Source organism: Hypanus sabinus, chromosome 2, assembly GCF_030144855.1.
Source record: "Hypanus sabinus isolate sHypSab1 chromosome 2, sHypSab1.hap1, whole genome shotgun sequence".
In the NCBI taxonomy this organism is placed as follows: Eukaryota; Metazoa; Chordata; class Chondrichthyes; order Myliobatiformes; family Dasyatidae; genus Hypanus; species Hypanus sabinus.
In genome coordinates, this window is record NC_082707.1 from 10,551,335 (window position 1) to 10,562,465 (window position 11,131).

Genomic DNA, 11,131 nt, shown 5'->3' on the forward strand with positions numbered 1-11,131 from the left:
TTTTTATTACGAATATTTGATACGTCACGTATGTAAAAAGCCTCACATCTATCTGCTCATTTTCCATTTTGTTCAGGGAGAGGATCTGGAAAAAAACACTAAGTACATTCGTTAATCTGTTTTAATTCACAGTCACCTGCTGAATTGGTGTTAAGAGGTTTACCTGTTATTCGGGAACGAGAGAGAAATGTTTCGATTACATATAAAATTATAATTCTAACACACATTTTAAATTGATTTATTGTGATATCAGATACTATCTAGATGCAAAAGCGCTAAATGCAATGAGAATTTGTCAATGAATAGAGATGGGATTTAAAATAATTTATTTTTAAAAAAATAATATTTTATTTTAATGCATATATTTTTTCTATTTTGCATTAGTCCTGTGTTGGTTCTGTGTTCTACTTAGTTATCACAGTAACTATAGTGGGTTCTAGGCAATAGATGGATGCTAACTGCCTTGCATCTGCAGTACAACCTGGCACCCTGTGAGACCTCAACTCACGTCGGCTCGGGATGAAATCCTCCCAAATAACTCATCAATGCCACAATTTCATCGGTCACAAATAAAAATATGCAGAGGGGAGAAACCCAGCTATCGACCTGCTGCCTCTGCTCACTCAGGGGCGCCTGCCCTTTTCCACAATTCCAGCAAATTGCCCCCAATATCGGCCTAAAACTCCTCGAGACTGCCGCCATGTTGCAGAGTTGAAAGGTTAAAGCCTGGCTGAGGTTGACGTCATCACTTTGCGTCCACTTTCACTCCAAACTTTTTGAAAACTTTATCAAAGTTTGCTAAAATTCACATTGCCCATCCCCCACCCTGATCTTAATGTCTAGAGAAATACCAATCAAAATTTGCTCTGATGAAAATTAGTTGGAGTGCTGAACAGCAGCAATTTCTACCTCCAAGTGGCTGCAAACGGGCCACAGCCCAATCTGGTCTAAGATTATATCTGTTTTATTCTCTTTTGGTTTGGAACCATAAAATTATCATCATATTCGATACCATTTTAACATATTCCGTTCATTTCAAATTCCCTTTACATATCCAAGCGAAGAAAGATAAACTAGCAAGTTTTACAAAGACAAAAAAAACTTTTTGTTTATAATTATTGAAGAAATATGACAAATTTGGGTTTTTAGTGCATAATTCGTTTGGCTGTGTTATTTAATAAGCACGCTAAAAACTTTTGCAAGATTTTTCAAAAATTTCGTTCAGTTTTAAGACCATCGTTCGTGCAGTGACCAATTATTGCAGGCTATTTTACTTGCAAGGGGGCTTTCTCTCCCTAAATATGATGATAATTACTATAATGAATTGCCAAGTGCTTATAAAATATCAGGTTATTCCATGCATCGTTCCTGTGTTATTTCCCATCTTCAGATGTTTGAAGAAAAATAGTTCATTTGTAAAAATTTGATTAATTAAAATATTTAAATGTATTGCAATAAAAATTAGGGGAAATTATAGTTTTCACTTTGGTATATTTCAGACACCGCCCCCTAATGGTGCCGGATATTTTCTTGGCGACTTGTCTATGGGCAGGGTTAACGAATGTGCTGGGATAAATAGCCCGAAAAGGTATGCCTTCAGTCGGGTTGCAAGTGGGTTCCTTCCATGGCTCAAAGGCTGTGCTGGTCTTAGGCAAGGGTCCTGGTCGGTCAGAGGGGAAGGGGAAGGGGCTGGGAAATGGGCACTTGTCCAATATTGCACCGTGTCCAAGACCAGGTTGTCTGGTGGCTCGAAGAGGAACCCTCGATAGAAGCTCTAAGTCAAAAGAAAACGCGCGTTGGAGACCAGTTCGTGGCTACTAGAGTATTTCGACGGAGCGGGGATCTGGATGCGAGCACTGGCGTGACCATCCTCTTTACTCCCTTTACCGAAGGACCCTTTCGATACTTGGCAGATTTTGCTGGGGAGAACTTCATCGAATACCCAGAGCCAAGACAAATAAAGGCATCTGCTACAAACGAGAGGTTGGACATACTTGGGCTGTTTTCTCTGGAGCGCCCGAGATCTGTGAGAGGTTTATGAGATTATGAGAGGCATAGATGGAGAAGAGAGACAACAACCTTCCCCCCCCCCCCAGAGGGCATGTTTTAGGGTGATCGGGGGTAATTTCGAAGGATATGCAAGGGGTAGGTTTTTACAGAGAGCAGCGGATGCCTGGAATGCGCTGCCCGAGGTGGTGGTTGGGGCAAACACATTAGAGACGTCAAGAAGGTGAGGAAGATGGAAAGATGTGGAAATTTTTGTAGTCAGAGGAGATTAGATATGCGTTTGATTCCGAATTTAATTATTTCTGCACAACGTTGTGGGTCAAAGGACCTGTTTCTGCGCTGTACTGTTCTATGCTCTAAAGCGGGTCCCATTCAACCGGCCTGATATCCGGACCCACTTGAGAAGTTGCAAAGCTGGGCACTGTTCCTAAGTGACAGCACCAACGCGACGCGCCGAATATCGTCATTCTTGGATTCGACGTACCGGGATGTATGAATCCGGAGCTCACCAGGTTTCTGAGAATTTGACCGTACCATTCTCTGACCAACTAACAATAATGATTGATGTTTCTCCCTGGAGCTGGGCACGAACGGACGGGGAAAGGGTCCGTACACCCCCGGGGGAAAACGGGAGGAGGGGTCCGTACGTACTGACTGCCGGTGACACAGTGCAGCAATGAAGATCCTTCATCCCCGGGGGTGTACAGGGCGTCCTTCGTCATGTCAGTAGCTTCCTCTCGGTTTTCATTGCTAGCCAGTCCCGGGTGGAGACTCGGGAACACCGTCGCACTGAGTTGTAGAAGGAGTTTCATCATCAGCTTTGTTTGACCGGTCAGGATTGTCAGCCCTGAGCTTCGCACTTGAACCAGGACCGGTTGGTCACTCTCAGTCCGGCCTCTGCCCTTTGACCTGTGTGGCACGGGTGACCCAAAGCACAGCCCCAACTCCAGCCGGCATCGGGTCATCGACAAAGTTGTGGTCCTGTTGGAGATATAAAAAGGGTCCGTTCAGCCGGCGGATAGGGTCCCGATAGCCGGAGGAAAGGACCGTTTAGCCGGCAGAAGAGGGCTCTGTGAAGTCGAGGTAGGAGTCCGTACATCTGGGGTTCTCCGTGACAATGTGCCCAAAACTCCACATGACCCTCTGCACAACTAATTCTCAACTTCGAAACGTGGAGATGGGTCAGACTGTACCGGGAGTGTTGTGAGCAATTTGGACCCTTTATCTCAGAAAGGATGTGCTAACATTGGTGAGGTTCCAGAGGAGGCTCCGGATATTCCGGAAATGAAATGGTTAACCTATGAGGAGCGTTTGACGGCTTTGAGCCTGTGTTCGGTGGAGTTCAGGAGAATCGGCTGGTCGTCTCGTTAAAAACCTCTCAAACATTGAAAACCCCAGATAAAGTAGATGTGGAGAGGATGTTTCCTATAGTGAGGGAGTCTGGGATCAGAGGGCACAGATAGAGTGGATGTGGAGAGGATGTTTCCTATAGTGGGGGAGTCTAGGACCAGAGGACACAGATAGAGTGGATGTGGAGAGGATGTTTCCTATAGTGGGGGAGTCTAGGACCAGAGGACACAGATAGAGTGGATGTGGAGAGGATGTTTCCTATAGTGGGGGAGTCTAGGATCAGAGGACACAGATAGAGTGGATGTGGAGAGGATGTTTCCTATAGTGGGCGAGTCTCGGACCAGAGGACACGCCTTTAGGATTGAACAGAGACAGGACGAATTTCTTTAGACACATGGTGTGAACCTATGGAATTCATCGCCATGGGCGGCTGTGGAGGGCAAGTCATTGGGGTTATTTAAGGCGGGGGTTGATAGGTTCTGAATTAGTCAGGTGTCAAAGGTTACGGAGAGAAGGCATGAGAATGGATTTGAGAAGAATGATAAATCAGCCATGATGGAGTGGCGGAGCAGACTTGATGGGCCGAATGGCCTAATTCTGCTCCTATGTCTTATGGTCTTGCGTCTTGTTGTGGACTGAGTATTAATGAAAGTCGCGCACGCTCTGGTCTAAAGACTGGAATCCGCACCGTATTGGGATTACCTAGAGGGAGCTGGAGTCGGGACTCGGACATTGATCCTGGGAGGAGGCGGCTCCACATTCCGAATACACTCCATCATCCCCGGTCACCGGGCGGGCAGCCGCTTGTGGGAACTTACCGTGCGAGACCTGCCCACTGCTCTTCCCAGTGGCAACTTACCCCGCCGCCTCCGACTCGTTTCCGTTTGACCGACACAAGACAATTTGCAGATGCTGGAAATCTTAAGCAACGCTCACAAGACACCAGATGAACTCAGCAAGTCGGGAGCGTCTGCCTGCTTTACTACTGCTGCTTTTGCACCACTTACTTATTTCTCAAAATACTTATTGTTATTTATATATTATTATTATTATGTATCATAATATACTGCTGCCGCAAACCAACAAATTTCACGACATATGTCAATGATATTAAACCTGATTCTGATTCTGGGGGAGATGCATTGACGGGTTTACCTGCCCTGAAACCTCATTACGACCCTGCTCATTTTGCGCCATTGATGCTGCCTGACCTGCTGAGTTCCTCCGGTATTTTAAAATAAACACATTGAACGTTACAGCACGCTGGTAATAGTCCAAACACTCGATTTGATGCTCCCCTCGGCTGCCTGTACAGACCAATCCGGGATCCATACATTTTGGTGTAGCGTAGACAGGAGCAAGTCATTGCTGTCGTTAGTGGTCGGGTCTTTTGGCCTGTGCAGGCCATTCGGCTCTCCATGTTGTGCCGGCATTTTAACCTTGTGACTCCATTCCACATTAAATGGCACCGCTGTGCCCGCAGTAGGAACCGATGCAGGCCACTCTCTTCCTCAAGCCTGCTCCCGATGCAGACTCCTGTAGGCTGTTGAGCCCCGACATGGATCTGGGGGCTTTGCCGAGCGCCTTCGCTCCATCCGCAAAAAGCAGGATTACCCGGCGGCCAACCATTTTAATTTAATCCCCATTCCCCTACCGACATGTCGGTCCATCGCCTCCTCTTCCTCCACGATGAGGTCACTCTCAGGTTGGAGCGGCAGCACATCATATTCCATCTAGGTAGCCTCCAACCTGAAGGCATGAACATCGATTTCTCAGACTTCCAGGATTTTCCCCTCTTCAAGTCCCCACTCTGCCTACTCTCCTTGCCTGCCTATCGCTTTCCCATGATGCCGCTCCTCCTAATGATTCCGCTGTGGTCGTTCTCCTCTCCTGTCAGATCTCCACCTATCACTTCCAATCTCTTTACATCATCTCCCCTTCAACCTCCTTCCCCCTCAGCAGGTCTCACCTATCGTCCTCTAGCCTATTCTCCTCCCCCTCCCCACCTATCAACTTCCCCCTTCCTTTTCAGTCCTGATGAAGGGTCTCAACCCCAGATATCAACTGTTGATTCATTTCCACAGAGTCTATCTGGACTGTACTCCGTGTGTGTGATTGTTGGGTGACATTTACTTCACTGTAAGACTGAGAAGTTAAATCAAACTTATCACAAACGTGTGTGTGTGGGGGGGGAGGGGGGAGAGAACAGCACAGCACCACTCAAAGTCAAAGTAAATTTATTATTAAAGAAAGTACGTATATAGGTAGATAAATAAGTAGATAGCTAGTTAGCTAGATAGGTAGTTAGATAATATTGAGAACATCAGTTGTAAAGTCCTTGAAGTGAGTGTATTGGTTGTGGAATCAGTTCAGTGCTACCGTGCCTGTGATCCAGGTTCAATTTCCGGCCTGTCTGTAACAGGTTTGTAGGTTTTCTTCAGGAGCCCGAATTTCTTCCCACATTCCAAGGACATAGCAGTTAGTAGGTTAATGGGTGCAACTGGGCAGTGCTGGCACGTTGGGCCGGAGAGGCCTGTTACTGTGCAATTTCTCTAAACAGAATAAAGATCATAATCATGAGAGATTCTTCAGGTGCTGGAAATCCGGAGGGCACCAAAATAAAAGGGTTGTCGGGGAGGGAAGGAAGTTGGCTGGAAGGAGATAGGTGAAGCCAGGTGGGTGGGAAAGGTAAAGAGCTGGAGAGGAAGGAATCTGATAGGAGAGGAGCCTGGACCATAGGAGAAAGAGGAGGAGGGGGTCCAGGAGGAGGTGATAGGCAAGTGAGAGGAGGTAAGAGGCCAGTGTGGGGAACAAAAGAAGGGGGGGAGAAGAGGGGCTTTTGTTACTGGGGGGAGAAATTGATATTCATGCCATCATGTTCGAGGGTACCCAGACGAGCGGAAGTGCTCAATGAAGCTGCTCCCCATTTCACTACTGGTCTCGATGAGACCGCATCGGGAGAACCGGACACAGTAGACGACCCCAGCAGACTCGCCAGGAAGGACTGTTCGGGGCCCTGAATGGAGGTGGATGGGGGCTGTACACTTGGCCGCTTGCAGGGTTGTGCCGGGTGGGAGATGAGTAGGGAGGGTCGAACGGAATCACGGGGTGGTGGTGGTGGTGGTGGTGGTGGTGGTTGTGTGTGTGTGTGTGTGTGTGTGTGTGTGTGTGTGTGTGTGTGTGTGTGTGTGTGTGTGTGTGTGTGTGTGTGTGTGTGTGTGTGAAGAATAGAGAGATGAGCAAATCAGAATCGGGTTTAATATCACTGGCATATGTCATGAAATGTGTTGTTTTGTGATTCCGTTCGACCCTCCCTACTCATCTCCCACCCGGCACAACCCTGCAAGCGGCCAAGTGTACAGCCGCCCATCCACCTCCATTCAGGGCCCCGAACAGTCCTTCCTGGCGCGCGCGTACAGAGGGAAAATCTGCAGATGCTGGAAATCCAAAGTACACACACAAAATGCTGGAGGAACTCTGCAGGCCAGGCAGCCTCGGTGGAAGTCGACGGTTCGAGCCAAGGCCCTTCCTCAGTACTGAGAAGGAAGGGGGAATTTGCCAGATTAAATAAGTGGTGGGGTTGGGGAGAAAGAAGGTAACTGGAAAGTGATAGGTGAAGCCAATTGCATGGAAACCATCAAGAGCTGGAGAAGAGAGTCTGACAGGATTCCTTCCTTAGTCCTGAAGAAGGGTTTCTGCCCCAAACGTCGACCATCTATTTATTTCCACATATGCTGTCTGATCTGCTGACTTCATCCAATATATTGTATGTTGTTATGTATGTAAGCTATCTTATATATATAGTGTTTTACTGCGTTATTTATGCTTGTTTTGTTATATATATACACACACACTGCATCGGATCCAGAGTAACAATCATTTCATTCTCCTTTACATTAGTGTACTGGTACTGATGAATGACAATAAACAAACGTGATCCTTGAAAACTGAAAACTCTGTAAAAACTGTTTCATGTGGCATTATTATATGTATTTCGTGGTACTCATTGGATTGGTAACATATATTTGGATGTAAAACCTTAGCCTGGAAAGTTAAAGCCAATGATATCACAAAACATACAATTTGCCATGTGTAATGTGGGTACACGCTATCAGAGATATTCTCTCCATATTTTTAACACAGCTGCACGGACCAACCATTGCTTGGAACAGGAAATTTTTATAGCGCCAGAAAGCTAAGCAGCACTTGAAATAGCATTGGCATTCAGCTGGCCGGTGGTGTATTAACAATGAGCTAATGACATCCACTATATCTTTATTGTTTCAATTTGTATCAGTATTGCAACTTGAAGCACTGACAATGTAAATACGTTGAAGCTCTAAAATGTTTCAAAGTAAGAGTGGTTTTATATTTGTTATTTAGAAATTTTATGGATCATATTCATCAACACAGGGTACTTCATAATTATATTAACACAGATTTCAAATTAAATTAGCATAATTTCAAAATTATGTAAGACCGTAAGATATAGGAGCAGAATTAGGCCATTTGACCCATGGAGTCTTCTCCACCATTTCATCACGGCTCTCAGCCTTCTCCCTGTATCCCTTCATGCCCTGACCAGTCAAGAATCTATCGAACACTGCCTTAAATATACATAAAGATGGCCTCTACAGCTGCCTATGGCAAAGAATTCCACCAATTCACTACTCTTTGGCTAAAGAAATTCCTCCTCATCTCAGTTCTGAAAGGATACCCCACTTTGAGGCTGTGTCCTCTGGTGTTAGACTCTTCCACCATTAGAAACATCCTCTCCACACCCTCTCAATAAAGGCCTTTCACTATTTGATAGGTTTCAGTTAAGTCACACTTCTGAATTGTAATGAACACAGGCCTAGAGCCATCAAACACTCTTCATCTGACAAGCCATTCAATCCTAGAATCATTTTTGTGAACTTCCTTTGAACCCTCTCCAGTTTCAGCTCATCCTTTCTAAGACAGAGGGTCCAACATTGCTCTCAATATTCCAAGTGAAACCACACCAGTGTTTCATAAAGTCTCAATATTACATCTTTATTTTGTTATTCTAATCCTCTTGAAATGAATTTGTCATTGTATTTGTCTTCCTCACCACAGACTCGACCTGCAAATTAACCTTTGGGGAAACCTGCACAGAGACTCCCAAGTCCCTTTCCACTTCAGTGTTTTTTTTTTGTATTTTCTCTCCATTTGAAAAATAACCCTCTCATTTCTTCTATGACATCATATAAAAGAAAAATTCCTGCTGAACGGCAACGAAGGCTACGTGCATGGGAGCAGATCAGCTACTGCACGGCTGCACACCCACACATCTTACAGGGAACAGTGGCTGTCACGCATGTGCAGCTTTGCACTCTATTACAAGTGACAACACTAACTATAGAGAGATTAGTAACTCATCTTCCATCCTCAAAAGAACTCATCTTAATGCATAAGTTCCCTCACCCACACTTTCAGTAGCACAGGGCATTGCACATATGGCACAGAAACAGACCCTTCCGCCCATTTAATCTGTACCAAACACCCATCCAAAACCATCAACCACCATTGACACCAATTAGTATCTATCAACACACATTGACATCAATCAACATCTTTCAACACTCATCAATGCACTTTAAAATCTGTCAATACCCATTAACAACAATCAATCCCAATCAACAATGATTAATTACCTTCAGCACACATTTACACCCATCAACAGCCATCAATACACATCAAAATCCATCAACATCCACCTACACCCATCAACATCAATCATATTCCATCAACACCAAATCAATATCAATCAACACCCATCAACACCGATCAACACCAATCAATATCTATCAACACCAATCAATGCCCGTCAACAACCATTGATTCCCAACAACATCCATCAATGCCCAGCAACACTAATCAATATCCATCAACACCCATCAATGCTCATCATCTATCAACACCCATCCATCAACACCAATCCACGCCCAGCAAAACCAATCACCCCCATCAATACCAATCACACCCAGCAAAACTAAACAACGTTCATCAACAGCCCATCAATACCAATCAACACCCAACAACACCAATCAATATACGTCAACACCCATCAACATCTTTCAACGTCCATCCATCAATACCAATCAATGCCCATCAACACCCATCATCATCAATCGACACCCAGCACAGCAATCAACTCTAAGCAACAACAATCAATAGCCATCAACATCTATCAATGTCCACATCAACACCAATCAACACCCATCAATATCAATCAATGCCCAGCAACTCCAATCAATTCCCAGCAAGAGCAATCAACGCCCAGCAACACCAATCAATGCCCATCAACATCCATTCAATATCCTTCAAAACCTGTCAATACCAATCAACGTCCATCAATACCAGTCAACACCCATCAACATCCACCAATGCTCATCAACATGCATCAATGTCTATTAACATTATCAACGCTCAGCAACAACAATCAACTCCCAGCAACAACAATCAATTTCCATCAACACCCATCAACATCTATCAATACCCTTTAACATCTATCTTCACCCACATCAACACCAATCAGTAACCATCAGCACCAATAAACGCCCATCAATACCAATCAATACCCATCAACATCCATCAATGGACATCAGCACCATTCACACACAATAATGCCATTAATGAACATCAACATCCATCATTTCCATAAACATCCATTAATGGCCACCAGCACCCATCAACGTCCAATGCCCAATACTCATTAACTTCCATCAACACCATCATCAGACATCAACGCCTATGAATGCCCATCGAAACCCATCAGCTCCCATCAACATTTATCAATCCCCATCAACACTCATCAACACCCATCAATTCTCAACAACCCCATAAATGCACATCAACACCCACTAACGTCCATCAACCCGATCAATGTGTATCTATGCCCATCAATGCCCATCAACACCCATCAATGCCCATAAATGTGTATCAATGCCAATCAGCACCCATCAATGTCCATCAAACCCAATAAAAGGCCATCAATGCTCATCAACATCAGTCAGTCTATCAACACCAATAAATGCCCAGCAACACCAGTCAATATCCATCAACGCCCATCAACATCTATCAATGTCCATCAACACCAATCAAAGCCCATCAACACTAATCCATGCCAATCAGCACCAATCAATGCCCAGCAACACCAGTTAATGCTCATCAACACCAATTAATGCCCAGCTACACCAATCAATATCCATCAACACCAGTCGATGCCCATAAATACCAATCAATGCCCAGCAACACCAATCAATATCCATCAACACACATCAATGCCAATCAACACTAATCAATGCCCATCAGTACTAATCAACACCCATCAGCACCCATTAATGGATATCAGCACCATTAACACATATTAATGAACATCATACATCATTTCCATAAACACCTATTAACAAACATCAGCACTCATCAACACCCATCAATGCCTAACACTCATCAATTGCCATCAACACACATCATCAGCCATCACACTCAACAATACCTATCAAAACCTATCAATGTCCATCAAATCCCATCAGCTCCTATCAACACCTATCTATCACCATCAACAGTAGCAACACCCATCAATGCCAATCAATGCTCATTAACCCACATCAAACCCTATAAATGTGCGTCAATGCCCATTGACGTCCATCAACTCCTATTAATGCGTATCTATGCCCATCAATACCCAACAACCCCAATTAATGTGCATCAATGCCTATCAACACCCATCTATACCTATCAACTGCCATAA